Raw genomic sequence first — 10623 nt, 5'->3', positions numbered from 1 at the left:
CAGCCTAGAGATGGTCATCAAGGCCATAGAAGTAGATGAGGCTTCAGGAAGTAAGCCCATGGAGAAGACGAGAGGGCCAGGACTGAAATCTAAGCAATGCTATCATTTAAAAAGACTTTTTATTTTGAGATAATTATAGATTCACAGGAAGTTGCAAGGAATAGTACGGAGATGTCTCATGTACTCAATTTCAATACCGGCATTTTTAAAGGAGGATTAGGCAAAGCAGACTGCTAAAAATGGTCCAGAGGCTGGAGAAAATCCAACAGATTCTGATGTCAGGAGAACAATTTCACTCAGGATTAGGTTTTGCTGCACTGAGAGTGGTTTAAACAAGTGAGAAGTTGATTTCTTCTTCATAATAGTCCAAAGTTAGGTCCAGGCCTGGAATAGAGGTCCCATTCCTCTGAGTCCTCAGGGACACAGGCATCTCCCAGCCCTGAAGCCATCTCTATCTAAGGTGTTGTCCTTGTCCTCAAAGTCCATCACATCTGCTTTTCAGGCAGCAGAACGGAAGAACGGACAGAAAAAGGGGTCATGGGTCTAAACAAAGTATCTTCTAAGGAAGATTCCCCCAAGTTGTCACATGACACTTCCATTGACCAGAATTCAGTCACATGGCCATTCCTAATTGCAAAGGAGGCTGGGAACTATAGTCTTTATTAACTTGAACTCAAAACCAAAAGTTCTATTACCATGGAAGAAGTGCATTCTGGGTATAAGGAAGCAACTAGCAGCCTGTGCACAGAATCCAAAGGTGGTAGGTGAAGGGGAGATGTGATCAGCATCATGAGAAATAGCCTGGAAGTCAAGAAAGGTGGTTACCAAACTTGCCACTGGATTTAGGGACAAAAAAGTCGATGGTGATTTTCTGGGGATAGTGTCAATTTCCATTGGACCCCTGAGCTCTCTACTTTTCCCAAAGTTGGCTTTTGTCAGGGAGGTGAGACAGCAACACAGAGGTATTGGACAGGGAGTGTTGGATGCAGACCACAGGAGCAAGCAGGAAGTGGAGGTGAGGGACGGACAGGGAGGCCACCAGATCAGGCCAAGGAGCTGGCCTGTTGGGAAGATCCAAGAGGGGCTATGAGGAGGACAGGAGTGAGGGCACAGGGAGGTGGCAGGGTTTGTGACTTCTGAGGTGGGGCACCTCTGGGTCCACAGTGGGGCCCAGGAGTCAGAGGCTACATAAGAGATTCAAAGGAGGTCCTGGGAAGGGGGTTCACAAGATTGAAAGGCCAGGATCCAAGAGGGACTATGAGGAGGACAGGAGTGAGGGCACAGGGAGGTGACAGGGTTTGTGACTTCTGAGGTGGGGCACCTCTGGGTCCACAGTGGGGCCCAGGAGTGAGAGGCTACATAAGAGATTCAAAGGAGGTCCTGGGAAGGGGGTTCACAAGATTGAAAGGCCAGGATCCAGGTGGGTGATGAAATCCCCCAAGATGATGGCAGGAAGTCAGGAAGAGGCAGATGCTGAACAAGCTTTGAGTTCTCCCAGGTGCCTCCAGCCCTACTTCTCCTGCTGCCCAAAGTGCCTCTTTAACATTCTCATGGTCATTAGGACACCTGCTCAAAACTTTTAATAGTTTCCTGTTGATTCCCAGGAAAATGTCCAAACCTCTCACCTTTCCCTTCAAAGTCCTCCATGGTCACCTGGCAAGGATTAGGATGGTTTCAGGTGCCAACAACAGAAACCCCAAGCAGCAGATGCTGCCTTGGTCCCGCCCTGTTTCCTCTGTGGGAATCATTTATTTGTCTCAAGCCAGCCCAACTTCCAACTGCCAGCACCTGGAACTCTCCACCACAGGCTCTCTCCAGCTACCAGAGCGTGCTCTGCCTGTACATGGAAGCAGCCAATGACTGACAGGAATCGGAGGGTAAACACCCCAGCTCCCTGGCGCTGTGGGTGGGATACCTCTGAGGGAGTGTTCCACATCGGCTCCTGGAGTACCTCAGCAGGATAAGCTAAAGTTGCCCACAGTTGCTTCCCTTCCCTGTCTCACTCCGCAATGCATCTACCCGTGTTTCCCAGGATCACCTCAACATAAACAACTTGCATTCAAACTCTCATCTCAGGATCTTCTGAGAAAAGCCAAATAATGGGAGCACAGACACAGGGCAGTTGCCAGGTGCTGTACGGGCAATAGCTTGATGGCATACATCTTCCAGAATCCACATTTTCTTCGTATCTGTGCTCTGCGGTCCTCAATGTTGGCTTCGACCTCAATTTGGTAGCAAAATGGCTGCCACGAAGCCAGGAATCATGACATGTCATGACTGAGTCATAACACTGTCCTGCAAAGGAATTTTTCCAAGAAGCTCCTCCACAGACTTCCCCCTCAGGTCTCGTTGGCCAGAAGAGGTTTGTATGCCCTTTCCTGAACTAGTCACTGGCAAATGTGATGGCTTTGCCACAACTACAGGTCCCTGGGTGGCACAAACGGTTTGCACTCAACTATCAACCTGAAGGTTGGTGGTTCAAACCCACCTATAGCATTGAAGAAGAAAGGCCTGATGAGTTGCTTCCATAAAGACTACAGCCAAGAAAACTCTATCAAGCAGTTCTACTGGGTAAATACATGATTGCCATGAGTTGGAATTGACTTGATGGCCACTGGTTTGGGTTTTTTTGTTTTCCCACAACTGGCCTCGTCCCATCACCTAGAAGTAGAAAGGAGGTTGAGAGTCAACTATAATGATCAAAACGCACCCCTATCATCTCTTCCAGTCTGAAGCTTCCATCCACCATCTGTGGACTCACCATGCCAACCAGCTCTGTCTTTTCACTATCTCACATTCATTCATTCATTCACTCATTCAGCAAGCAGGTATTGAGGTTTACTATGTCCCTACCACCCGGGAGCTCACAGGCTAGTTGCGTGCGGTAAGGGTAGGGAAACAAGCAAAGCACAGAGGGCTGAGTGTGGCAGGAGGATGAGGAGGAAGAGGCACAACCCAGGGATCCTCCAATCCAACTGTTTTGTCATCTAGAATGTCCTATCCTTCTCCCCTCAGTTACCTGGATCACCCCTGCCCCACAGAGCCAATCTCCTCCACGAAGCCCTTCCTGATTTCCCCAGGCCACAAGTTCCTTCTTGCCCCTGTTCCCCTTTGGGTGGGCCAGGCCCTGAGCTGACCCTGCTCTGGCTGGCTCTGAAAAGCCCATTGCTTTGTCTTGCCCATTAAGGGTGAACACTCCTAGAGGCAAGGGGCTGTGTCCCCAGGGCCTGACACCCAGCCTGGGCTGACCTGCTGGCCCCAGTCCCAGCCGCCAACCTACCTCACTGCCTCCTCCCCATGCCTCTCCCATCAATTTCTTATTTCATAAAAATCAATTTCTGTCCCGTTTTTGCCGTGTACATAAAAGACTGTGGCATCAATTAGCCTCCGCTCTCTCTTTCCCTCTCGCTCTTTTCCTCCTCGTCTTTTTCAGAAACCTCTTTGTAGAGAAAAATCTCATATTTCAGCAATTTGCATTATCCACACACTCCGCTTTGAAGTTCTAAGTTAGGGTAAGAAAAGGACCCACTTATCTGCCCATAAAAAATGTTCAAAGCTTATAAATTCCCTGAAACAGATGTACATTATCATTGGATTTGCCTTTCTTTTTGCTAGAGAATGCCTAATAGAGTTTTGGCCGCCCCCTGGCCCCCTTCCTCCGCCCCCGTTAGCATCTTGTCTCCACAGAAGCCCGCTCCCCACTGGGCCAGACTGACTTCAAAGGTCCCAGGCTGTCTGTTAGAAGCAAAACACAAAGTGGCAACATAGGGGCCTTTTAAATCCCCCACATTTAAGTCAATATCATGCTTCCATTCTTTCCCTCTCCCAGCAGAGGGACATAAGTCAGCCATTCCTTTTCTGCCCTCACCAGCCCAATTCAGCAATTATAAAGAGAGGAGGGTGGGACCCCTTTCTGCCTCTCTCTGTCTCTTCCTTTTCTTTCTTTCCAGCTTTACCTTTTGTTCCCTCTCCAGCTTAAGAAGGTGCTGCCCAACAGCAGGGCAGGTATTGCTGATCCCAGGCGAATGCAAACAAGTGGATCCTTAGCACTTTTATGAGTTAGCAAAGTTTGAGTCCAACTCATGGAGACTCCACGAGTGCAGAGCAGAACTGTGGTCCATGGGGTTTTCCATGGCTGCTTTCAGAAGCAGATCACCAAGCCCCTCTTCTAAGGCACCCCAGTGGACTTAAACCCCTCACAGTTCAGTGAGCAGCTGGGCATAGTAACCATTTGTGCCACCCTGGGACACTGAGAAAGTCATAAACAACTTCCATCCACATCTACTGCTACCTATTGCAGGCCACCCTTGTGTTCTACCAGGAGAGACTGACTCCCTTTTGGGCTACTGTTTTCAATGCCTTCTTCCAACAACTTGATGTGTCTCTCAGAGGGAAGGAGCATCACCCACCATGCCCCCCAGGCCATGCCCCCCAGGCCATGCCAATCTGGTTCCTGTGCATCCCCCCCTCACCATCTGCACTCATTCACACCGATCTCCATCAGTTTATTTAATGCCCCATCCCACCTCAGGGCCTTTGCACAAGCTGTTCCTTCTAGCTTTTACTGGCTAACTCCTCCTCATGCTTGAGGTCTCAGCCTGTGTGTGGCTTCCTAGAGAGGCCCCTTCCAACTCAGTTTTTTGGCAGCCCCTTGCCACTGGGAGGTGATCAGACTTCAGAGACCAGCTTGCAGTAAAAAAGCTGCACAGTAAGACCAAGTGAGTTAATGGAATGCCAAATTCTTTCTCTCCAGCGATGGAAGAAAGGAAGGGGGGTGTGGCAGGGAAGAAGGAAGAGAAAAAAAGGTCACATGGAATATTCCACATGACCAGAATATTCCAGCCAGGAATTTCTAAGCCAAATCACAATCAGATGCTGCTGCTTTTTGAGGACACTCAGAGGAAATGGAATCAGGTGACCTCAGCTCATATGGCCAGGGGCACATCTCCTTCCATTTGGAGAGGATCTGGACAGGGGACCTGAGCTCCTCAAAGCCACTAAGGTCCCTATTGGGAGCCAACAGGCCAAGTCCAGTGGCCCTGCCCCTTTCCTCCATGGCACCTGTGACATGTGGCATGCCCAGGAGATTCCCAATTTTCCATCTGCCCAAGTGCAGGTATCCCTCTCTGATGGCAGAATCAACATGCTAATGCACCTGAGGACGGTGACCCTGTGGGAGGAAATGCCCTACTGCCCAGCTGCATATGTGAAGCCAATCAACAAGCAAGAACTGAGTGTCAACAGCAGGCCATGCGTTCAGTCTTCCTTGGGGTGGGTAGGGAGAGGCCAAGAATGCACCATCAGACAATCCTTCAGCAATATACCAGCACCTACCAGGTAGCTCTGCTGGGCCTTTGGGATGACAAGATAATCTCTGGTGAACAAGAGAGGGCTTTCGGCAGGAATAGGTGTTAAGTAATCAGAGACATAAATCAATACATAATTACTAATGTGTCAGCAATCTGAATGAGGAAGACCGGCAGGGACCCATGGGGGCATGGGGCACCATCTTGCTGTGGCTGGGACCTCGGAGCAGGCTACAGCCCCATCTCCCAGAGCTGCTTATTACTCACATATTTCTGGACTTGGCTGAAGGGACACTAGAGACAGGGGAGGACCAGACTTTGCCAGTGCCCACCAGCTCCTAGAAAGGGAAGTCAAAGCTACAGTTTGTCCCCATAGACAGGTGGCATGATGTATTTGGTCCTACTGTGCATTCATCGTGACCCTAGTCAGTCACTTAACTGAGTAGTAATGTGTTCCACACACAGGGCTATTCTAAGGGTGTCAGTGAATGTAAGTGGAACATACAGTAGGTTCTCAACAAATGGTAAATATGACAACTTAGACTCCTCAGCAATCGTGGGGCTCAGGGCCTGCTCCTAGAAGCTGGGCAAGGACAGACCAGGTACAGGGCAGCCACAGCTGTTCCAGCAGCCTCCGGCTGAGGAAGGCACTTCTGGGCATGGTTTTCAGCCTACCAGTCCCATCTCTACCCCATCCTTCCAGGGCATAGAGCTGCTACCCCAAGGCCTAGCCTGCCAGAGCTGGAGGCAGTCTCATACAAATGTAGACTTTAAGACCTAGAGAAGGGCAGGGACTTACCCAAGTTCACAGGGCAAGTCAGGTCTGGAAGGAATAGAGGGACCCACGAGACATGGAAGGGAAAAGCTAGGTGGAAAGGTCCTGGAGCACAAAGGTGAACTGGCATGCCACTGCCACGGTGGGGACAGGGCCCCTTGCGTCAGCCAGGACTGCACTTACTTCTCCCTAAGCCTTGTAGGGTCAGAGTCTCATAACAGCAACTGCTATTTACTGAGAGTCTATCACATGCCAAGCCAGTTGCCCTTGAGCTGATTCCAACTCGTGGCGACCTCATATGTATCAGTGGAGAAGTGTGCTACATAGGGTTTTTGGTTTTTAAATTGTGCTTTGGGTGCAAATTTACAGAGCAGAATTTGTTTTACCTTCAACAGTTCATGTACATTTGGTTTCCCTCCCTGATTATCATCACCAGCTCTAACCCACCCTCCTCCCCTTCCTTCTCCATGATCCCCCACTCCCTGTGCCCTTCTTAGTCGTTACATGTTGTTGTTATTTGCCGTCGAGTCGCCCCCGACTCATAGCGACCCCTCCTTGGGTTTCCGAGGCAGTATCACTACGGAAGTAGGATTGCCCAACCTTCCTTCTGAGGAGTGGCTGGTGGGTTTGAACCGCCAGCCTTCTGGTTAGCAGTCAAGTGCCTTAGGCACTATGCTTTCAATATCTGATTTTGAAGTAGATCACCAGACCTTTCTACAAGGCACCTTTGGGTGGACTCAACCCCCGATCTTCCAGTCAAATAGTCAAATGAATTAACCCTTTACACCCTTCAGATGCTAACTAGAAGGTTGGAGGTTCTCGGCCACCCAGAGGTGCGTTGGAAGGAAGATCTGGTGATCTATCTCAACCATGGGCTGTCCTGCCCATCTTTGTCAAGCCCTCCCCCTGAAGCCTGCATTTTGTGGTCCCACCACTGGATGCCATCACCTTCTCAGGCTCCGCCAAGCCTGATATGCAGGCTCCAGAGTGTCAGGACTGGAGAATTCAGAGCCACGTCCTGCATCTGCCAATGCGAAAGGACCAGACTCTCACCTAAGCAGCAAGATGCAGCCCAGGGGAGAAGGAGTCAGAGCCAGAGCCAGGCCTGGGCAGGGCAGCTGCTGGGATCCCCCATGGGCTCACCCTGACAGCCCCCTCAGATCTGCAGCACCCCCCTCCCCTAAGACACCTGGGGGCATTTGTTCATGTGTCTCCTCTTGTTAAAATCTCCAAAGACCCTGGAGCTGAGGCAAGACAGGCTTCATTAGACTCAATTTACAGAAAAGTAAACTGAGTCTCAGAATAAGTCACTGGCCCACAGTCAATGGCTACAAGCAGTGTACACACACACACACACACGCACGCACAAACCCAACTGCCACTGAGTTGATTCTGAGGCAGTAAATCTTTATAGAAGCAGATTGCCCTGTCTTCCTTCCATAGAGTAGCCAGTGGGTTTGAACCACCAGCTTCTGGTTAGCAGTCAGTTGCCTTAGGCACTGTACCACCAGAGCACCTTAACAAGTAGTGAAGCCAGATGGAATCCAGCCTGAGTGTTTTGCACTAGCACCTCTTTCCACCAGATCTGCCTCTTTAAGTTGTATCAGACAGGGTTCTCCCACAGGCTAGATCCTTTGCCAGGGGCCTCCAGCCAACCCTGCCCCCTCTAAAAAAGGAATGGGGCCATGTTGTGAGTTCAGATTTCCAGGACAGCCCACAGAGACGCCTAATGAAAGCCCTTCACTCCTGAAATACTCCACTAGACATTCTTGTACATAAAACTCTGCCTTGAACAGGCTCAGTTTTTAGTCAGCATAAGTTGTCCCTTCAAAGCTTAGATGCTTGAGAATACACAAGGGTCAGGAGCTGACATGCCTTCAGAGGCAGGCCCGGAAGGCATTAAGGGAGCCAAGTTGAGAGGTGCCAGGCAACTGGACAGCATGTGCCCTGTATGAAGGAGGCAGACACTACTCTGCACCCCGATTGCTGTCACATGGGAACGTGGGCCCAGTGTGGTCATATTTTCTGATTTGCACAAGAAAAGCCAGAAAACTCAAATTTTCAGGTGAAATCTTCAAATTTTGAAAATTAAGTCATAATTGTCATAGGTCAAAGGTAACGTGTTAGTGGGCCATGCTGAGGACGGTCCAGGGGTCGGTCACATGGTAGACTTGTGGAGGTTCTGAGTGGGCAGAAAGCAGGAAGGGGAGGGGAGGGCCTCAGTGCCAGACCCCACACTTCTCTGGGAGTGAGGATCTGAGCAGGTTGCCCTCACGCTCACCTCACACCGCAGAACTGACTGGCTGTAGCTGGGCCCTGATGACAAAAGCAGCAACACCAAGTGGCCCCTGCAGAGTCACTGTCCGGGACAGGGACACGGAAAGCCCCTCCCTGGATATCAGGGAAGGTGGCCTACCCCTGTCCCTCAACAAGCAGCTAAAGTCACAGGCTAGAAAAGGGGCCTGGGCGCTGCTCAGAACTCAGCTTTGGGAAGAAATGTCAGTTTGAACTACACACCACTTTCTGGAATTTCAGGTCTCCCATCTCTCAAATGGGGAGAGCCATTCCTGCCCCCAAACTCAAAACCAAACTCACTGCCATTGAGTCGATTCCAACTCATAGTGACCCCCATTGGGTTTCCAAGACTGCAAAATCTTTACCAAAGCAGACTGCTCCATCTTTCTTCTGTGACGCAGCTAGTGGGTTCAAAACACCAACTGTTCGGTTAGTAGTCAAATGCCTTCAACACTACACCATCAGAGCTCTTTTGTCATTCCTTCCCTGACACCCACAATTAGTTGTTCACAAATGTGAACACTCAGGTGGTTTATCCAATAGGCAGGGTAAGCACAGTGCTTACCAGATCCTTTGCTGTGAACAATTTCACGTTCACCACATCAAAGATTCCGTTTCCAGGTATGACTGGCATCTGTCTCTCTTCCCACGCCACAGCACCTTCCTTGTATATACTAATCTGTAGGAACAATTTCACGTGTTTTTCACATGTGAAACATTAATTCCCAAAAAAACCAAACTCACTGACGTCAAGTCGGACCCAACTCACAGCAACCCCTCCTTGGGTTTCCAAGGCGGTGTCACTATGGAAGTAGATTGCCCAACCTTCCTTCCAAGGAGTGGCTGGTGGGTTTGAACTACCAGCCTTCTGGTTAGCAGTCACATGCCTTAGGCACTACGCCATCAGAGCGCCTACAGATTAGTAAATACGCATAAGTAGGCTCATGCTTACCCTGTTTATTGGGTACTCTGCTTCCAGTCCTGAATCAAGGGAAGTAAGGGACTGTGTGGCCCACACCCCAGGGGTCACTGAGGACCTGCCCTGGTTGGACATTCCTTAGAGTCTCACTGAATTTGGTTCACTTCCGGTGCCTATATTTTTACCATAAAGGAGCCCTGCGGCATAACAGTTAACAGTTCAAACTGTTAACGTATAACATAACATTGGCAGTTCAAACCCACCCTGTGTCTCTGTGGGGGAAAGACTTGATGACCTGTTCCCTGAAAGACCGTAGCCTAGGACCCTGTGAGGGCAGTTCTACCCTGTCAGACAGGGTCAACAAATGTCAGAACTGACCCAACAGCAACTAACAACAGTTTCATGATAAGGAGAGCAGGGTGGGTCATTAGGCGCCAGAACCACAGGGCAGGTATGAAAAGAACTCTGCCTACGCCTGGGGCTGTAACAGAATCCTCCTGTCTTGTCCTCTGTGTGGTCATGGCTACTGCTCCAACACCCATGAAGCTTTTAGAGGTCCCTGGGAGGGAGTTCTCTGTCTTCCTTATCATCTTGATGCATACATTCCTGAAGGGCACAGTCCTTGGGACTCTATCCTTCCTTTGCCAAGGTACAGACAACTGAGCTATTTAAACTGCGGTCTTTGTCAACCCACTGCAACACATTCCCTGCAGTTGGAAGCTGGTTCAAAACTCTCTCCTTGCGCGCCCCCAGACCCACCTAATGCCACTCCCTGGAGGTGGGCCTGGGAATCTGTATTTAAAGTGCCCCTGGGAGATTCTTCTTCTTGTCATCAAGTCAGCTCCCAACTAATGGTGACCCCATGCACAACAGAAAGAAATGGCTCCTGGAGGTAGGTGTTTCCCTCAAAGAGGTCCTCTGAGGTTCCCTGGGGGAAACGCAGCCTCTGGGTTAAGCCTGGTTGCCCAGGAGACTCTCCTGTGCACCTTTATGCCTGGGTCCCACCTCAGACCCGAGTTAGCATCAACAGAAGTGGGACCCCAGGCACTGGTGTTTTAAAAAACTTTCCCCATACTACTAACCAGAAGGCTGGCAGTTCAAACCCACCAGCCAGCCACTCCTCAGAAGGAAGACTGGGCAATCTACCTCATAGAGATACTGCCTTGGAAACCCAAGGAGGGGTCGCTAGGGTCAGGACCAACTTGAAGGCAGTGAGTTTGATTTTTTTTTTTTGTTAGGTGATTCTGAATACTCCAAAAAATAGAATCATCTGTTGTGAACATAAGGAGCTCTAGTGGCTCAGTGGTTAAGGCATTCAGCTGCTAACC

The sequence above is a fragment of the Orycteropus afer genome, unplaced genomic scaffold, assembly GCF_000298275.1.
Source record: "Orycteropus afer afer isolate SDZICR_OR568_19922 unplaced genomic scaffold, OryAfe1.0 scaffold00009, whole genome shotgun sequence".
Taxonomy (NCBI): Eukaryota; Metazoa; Chordata; class Mammalia; order Tubulidentata; family Orycteropodidae; genus Orycteropus; species Orycteropus afer.
The sequence above is the reverse complement of the archived record's forward strand: the minus strand, read 5'-3'. Positions refer to the sequence as shown.